Source organism: Arachis hypogaea, chromosome 14, assembly GCF_003086295.3.
Source record: "Arachis hypogaea cultivar Tifrunner chromosome 14, arahy.Tifrunner.gnm2.J5K5, whole genome shotgun sequence".
Taxonomy (NCBI): Eukaryota; Viridiplantae; Streptophyta; class Magnoliopsida; order Fabales; family Fabaceae; genus Arachis; species Arachis hypogaea.
The window spans coordinates 89,775,187-89,781,435 of NC_092049.1; the positions used below are offsets into that span (position 1 = coordinate 89,775,187).

At 36.2% G+C, this 6,249-nt stretch overlaps 1 non-coding gene across 1 annotated transcript; it reads right to left on the reverse strand.

Moving 5' to 3' along the window:
- Window positions 1–5,753: 5,753 nt before the first annotated feature.
- On the reverse strand, window positions 5,754–5,861 carry LOC112746332 (small nucleolar RNA R71). The gene has a single exon (XR_003174223.1). It is a non-coding gene; the product is annotated as a small nucleolar RNA R71 (small nucleolar RNA).
- Window positions 5,862–6,249: the final 388 nt, after the last annotated feature.

Below are 6,249 nucleotides of genomic sequence, written 5' to 3' on the forward strand. Positions count from 1 at the left end.
ATTTTGTTCTTGGATTTTGCTATCTCAATGTAAGTATTTCTTTAATTCCTCTTTTATTGCACTACTTATTCTACACTTTCTTGCATTCTCATTTTCTTTATCAATATACACATAGTTTTGCAATTTTGATTTCTAGTTAATGAATTTGATGTTTGATGCTTATTTTATGCTTGTTGAGTTGCCTTTATTGCTTATTATCATTTATGGTTCATATCTTTCATCAATTTCCCAATTTTGCCATGTTTTATGTTTATGCCCACTATGTGTTTGATGAAATACCAATTTTGATTATGGGGTAATTTCCACCCCTTGGCTTGGGGGAAGTGAGTGTATGGATTACTAGAGCTATAATGTCCAACATATAGTGATAATTCTTGGGTTGTTATTTGTTCTTGTTCCCACTAATTCTAATTTGTTGCTAAGGCAATTAACAAGCAAGCTAGGATTTATGGGTTAAGAACACTTATGCTCATTTAACTTACTCTCCGATGTGAGGGTTGACTTAGTGAGATTAATCCATCATAATTATCATAGTTGTGGTTATGGCAAGGAAGGGATTCCATAACTCATCCCAAGTCAAGGTTTCATTTATGTTTTAAACCACTTTTCCATCAATTTTGAGTCTTACTTGTTTATATTACATACATAGTTCTTTTGTTCCTTTATTAGTTTATTAATTGCAGTTTTGTCTAGTTCTTTTATCTCTTTATTTTTTTGCTTTCTTATTATTGAAAACACCCCTTGTTTCCCACAACCAAAATTGTGTGCACTCTTTGGAATTAGTTCCTATGGAGAACGACCCGGGACTTAAAACTCCCGGTTATTTTGTGTTGATTGTGACATCTTTAGGATTATAATTTGATTGATGATCAATGGTTGGTTTTGGACTATACTTGCAATGTCAATCCTATTTTTAGTGTGAAAATACAAACCTATGTTTTTTGTCGTCGTCACTTATCAATCATGTGGGCTCCATTCTCTCTCCTGAAAAATAAAACCGAAACCCCATCAGTAATGACCAAAGAATCCTTCACATTCCTTCTTTAATATGAGCAAATGAAATTGCAACTGATGAGTGTTCCTTGGGACACCAAACTTAATCCCATTACATCTAATAAATTTGGTTCATCATTGGGTTTTTAATGTGTTCATAAGGGTGAATAAAATTTAATCCTTTCACAATCCTTTGCTTCCAACCCCTTCCAAACACATTTAAAACCAACTTTCATGCACTTACCAACTTATTAAATGCTTTCAACTTGGATGGTATTGGGCTTGCTAGGTGATCTTCATGTGGTGGTGGCCACACCAAACTTAATCTCTGGGCTTACTTTCAAATTTAATTTATTCACATGGTTGTAAGCGTAGATTAAGTGAGTTAGTGGCCACACCAAACTTAGCTTTTTAGCTTGTTCTCAGCCCAATTACTCATCATCAGTAAATGTATTCATCAAATTGCACTTCCATAGAAAAGAAAACAGATTGAAGATTTTCTAACTACCAAAGCTGATATTTAAACTTCCTAATCTACCACCTACAATCTACCTTTAAAAAGCAATGGAACAACAACATTAAACTAAGATTTAAACTACCTAAGTTGACAAATTTTAAGCTACTTTTAAGAAAGCAGTAAATCAAAAGGGTATAAAGTGTTAGGGTGCCTCCCAACTAGCGCTTCTTTAGCGTCATTAGCTTAACGTTCTTCCTTCTTTAGCTGAGATGGTAGCTCACTCTCTTCTCATACAGTGAGTCTCCCAAGTAATGCTTGAGTCTATGGCCATTCACAATGAAAGTTCTTTGTGTTTTGTCCTCCATGAGCTCTTGATGAGCGGATAATTTATACGCTTTTTGGCATTATTTTTAGTATGTTTTTAGCATATTTTAGTTAGTTTTTATTATATTTTTATTAGTTTTTATTTAAAATTCACTTTTCTGGACTTTACTATGAGTTTGTGTGTTTTTCTGTGATTTCAGGTATTTTCTGGTTGAAATTGAGGGACCTGAGCAAAAATCTGATTCAGAGGTTGAAAAGGACTGCAGATGCTGTTGGATTCTGACCTCCCTGCACTCGAAGTGGATTTTCTGAAGCTACAGAAGCCCAATTGGCACGCTCTCAATTGCGTTGGAAAGTAGACATCCAGGGCTTTCCAGAAATATATAATAGTCCATACTTTGCCTAAGATTTGATGGCCCAAATCAGCGTTCAAAGTCACCATCAGAATTTCCAGCGTTAAACGCCGGAACTGGGACCAAAGTGGGAGTTAAACGCTCAAACTGGCACAAAAGCTGGCGTTTAACTCCAGGAAAAGTCTCTACACGAAAATTCTTCAATACTCAGCCCAAGCACATACCAAGTGGGCTTGGAAGTGGATATTTACGTCATTTACTCATTTTTGTAAACCCTAAGCTACTAGTTCTCTATAAATAGGACCTTTTGCTATTGTATTTGGAGTCTAATCTTTGAGTAGTTCTATGCTACCTTAGATCACGTTTTGGGGCTGGCCTCATGGCCATGCCTAGACCATGTTTTTATGTATTTTCAACGGTGGAGTTTCTACACACCATAGATTAAGGTGTGGAGCTCTGCTGTACCTCGAGTATCAATGCAATTATTATTGTTCTTCTATTCAATTCAGCTTGTTCTTGTTCTAAGATATCACTTGTTCTTCAACTTGATGAATGTGATGATCCATGACACTCATCATCATTCTCACCTATGAACGTGTGCCTGACAACCACCTCCGTTCTACCTTCGATTGAGTGTTTATCTCTTAGATTCCTTAATCAGAATCTTCGTTGTATAAGCTAGAATTGATGGCGGCATTCTTGAGAATCCGGAAGGTCTAAACCTTGTCTGTGGTATTCTGAGTAGGATTCAAGGATTGAATGACTGTGACGGGCTTCAAACTTGTGATTGTGGGGCGTTAGTGACAGACGCAAAAGAATCACTGGATTCTATTCCGACATGATCGAGAACCGACAGATGAATAGCCGTGCTGTGACAGAGTGCGTTGAACATTTTCACTGAGAGGACGGGATTGTAGCCACTGACAACGGTGATGCCTAACATACAGCTTGCCATGGAAAGGAGCAAGAAGGATTCGATAAAGACAGTAGGAAAGCAGAGAGACGGGAGAGACAAAGCATCTTCATGCGCTTATCTGAAATTCTCACCAATGAATTACATAAGTATCTCTATCTTTATTTTATGTTTTATTTATCTTTTAATCATTCATCATCCATAACCATTTGAATCTGCCTGACTGAGATTTACAAGATGACCATAGCTTGCTTCATACCAACAATCTCCGTGGGATCGACCCTTACTCACGTAAGGTATTACTTGGACGACCCAGTGCACTTGCTGGTTAGTTGTGCGAAGTTGTGATAAAGAGTTGAGATTACAATTGTGTGTACCATGTTGATGGCGCCATTGATGATCACAATTTCGTGCACCAAGTTTTTGGCGCCGTTGCCAGGGATTGTTTGAGTTTGGACAACTGACGGTTCATCTTGTTGCTCAGATTAGGTAATTTTATTTTATGTTTAAGCCTTTTTACTTTTTATTTTCGAAAAATTAAAAAAAAAATTATTTGTTCTTCAGGGTTTTTAAGAATGAATTCTAGAGTTTCATGATGATTTGTTGAAGTCTGGCTGGTTGTGAAACCATGTCTAATCTTTTGGACCGAGGTTTCAACTTATCATCACAAGAGCTTATTGATTTCTATCAATTTTGGTGTTGTGAGCAATGATCTGCTAAAGCTTGGCTGGCCATTGGCCATGTCTAGTGTTTTGGACCGAAGCTTTCTTTGAAAGCTTGGCTGGCTAGTAAGCCATGTTTAATTCCTGGACTGGAGTTTTAGACTAACATTGCAATGATTCCTGGAATTCTTATTAAAAATCTTGAATCCACTCAATTTTTGAAAAATAAAAAAAAAGTATAAAATCATAAAACCAAAAAATAATTTTATGTTTCTTGTTTGAGTCTAGTGTCTAATTTTAAGTTTGGTGTCAACTGCATTCATCTAATTTTCGAAAAATTCATACATTATGTTCTTCATTGATCTTCAAGTTGTTCTTGATGATTTCCTTGCTCTGATCTTTAAATTCTCTTATTTTGTGTGTTTTGTTGTTTTTCATATGCATTCTCAATTTGTTAGTGTCAATAGTATACAAACTTCTAAGTTTGGTGTCTTGCATGCATTGTTTGTTTGATTTTAGTTTTCCATGTTTAGTTGCATTTCGATTAAAAATCCAAAAAAAAAAATTTTTAAAATGTGTCTTTTCAAGTCAATAATACAGAGAATTGAAGATTCAGAACATGCTGCAGAGGAATTACACAGAAAAAGCTGGGGGTTCAAAATGCCCAGTAAAGAAGGAAAACTGGCGTTTAAACGCCAGCCAGGGTACCTGGCTGGGTGTTTAAACACCAGCCAGGGTACCTGGCTGGGCGTTTAACGCCCAAAAGGGTAGCATTTTGGGCGTTAAACGCCCAGAATGGTATCCATTCTGGGCGTTTAACGCCAGGATGACACAAGAGGGAAGATTTTATTTTTAATGCACATTTTTTTTAAAGTTTTCAAAATTTTTCAAAATCAAATCTTTTTCAAATCATATCTTTTCAATCATATATTTTCAAAAACAATTTCTTTCTATTTTCAAAAATACTTGATAACAATTAATGATTTGATTCAAGAATTTCAAGTATGTTGCCTTTTCTGTTGAGAAATGTTTAATGTTTGAATCATATCTTTCTTGTTAGCCAAGTCATTAATTTTAAAAATCAAATCTTTTTTAAAATTGTTTTTCAATCATATCTTTTTAAAACCATAACTTTTCAATCATATCTTCTTAATCACATCTTTTTCAAAATTAAATTTTCAATCATATCTTTTTGCTTTCTAATTTCAAAATCTTTCTCAAAAATCACTTTATTTCTTTCCCAACTCTAATTTTCAAAAATCATTCTTCATTTTTTCAAAATTATTTCAAAATCTTTTACTTTAATTTCGAAAATTCTTCCCCTCTTCTCACATCCTTCTATTTAAGGACTAACACTCCTCCATTATCAATAATTCGAATTTTATCTCTCTTGATAAGTTCGAATTCTTCTACCTCCTCCTTCTATTCTTCTTTTCCTCTGACACCTCAAGGAATCTCTATACTATGACATAGAGGATTCCATACTTTCTTGTTCTCTTCTCTTTCATATGAGCAGGAGCAAAGACAAAAGCATTCTTGTTGAGGCTGATCCGGAACCTGAAAGGACCTTGAAGCGAAAGCTAAGAGAGGCTAAAGCACAACTCTCTGGAGAGGACCTAACAGAAATCTTCAAACTAGAAGAAGATATGGCAACCGAAAACAACAACAATGCCAACAATGCAAGGAAGGTGCTGGGTGACTTTACTGCACCTACTCCCGACTTCTATGGGAGAAGCATCTCTATCCCTGCCATTCGAGCAAACAACTTTGAGCTTAAACCTCAATTAGTTTCTCTGATGCAACAGAATTGCAAGTTTCATGGACTTCCATTAGAAGATCCTCATCAGTTTTTAGCTGAATTCTTGCAAATCTGTGACACTGTCAAGACCAATGGGGTTGACCCTGAGGTCTATAGACTTATGCTATTCCCTTTTGCTGTAAGAGACAGAGCTAGGATATGGTTGGGTTCACAACCTAAGGAAAGCCTGAACTCTTGGGAAAAGCTAGTCAATACCTTCTTGGCAAAGTTCTTTCCACCTCAAAAATTGAGTAAGCTTAGAGTGGAAGTCCAAACCTTCAGACAGAAGGAAGGTGAATCCCTCTATGAAGCTTGGGAAAGATACAAACAATTGATCAGAAGGTGTCCTTCTGACATGCTTTCTGAATGGAGCATCATAGGTATCTTCTATGATGGTTTGTCTGAACTGTCCAAGATGTCATTGGACAGCTCTGCTGGAGAATCTCTTCATCTGAAGAAGACACCTGCAGAAGCTCAGGAACTCATTGAAATGGTTGCAAATAACCAATTCATGTACACTTCTGAGAGGAATCCTGTGAATAATGGGACAAGTCAGAAGAAAGGAGTTCTTGAGATTGATACTCTGAATGCCATATTGGCTCAGACAAAATATTGACTCAGCAAGTCAATATGATTTCTCAAAGTCTGTCTGGAATGCAAGCTGCACCAGGCAGTACTAAGGACGCTTCATCTGAAGAAGAAGCCTATGATCCTGAGAACCCATCAATGGAAGAGGTGAATTACATGGG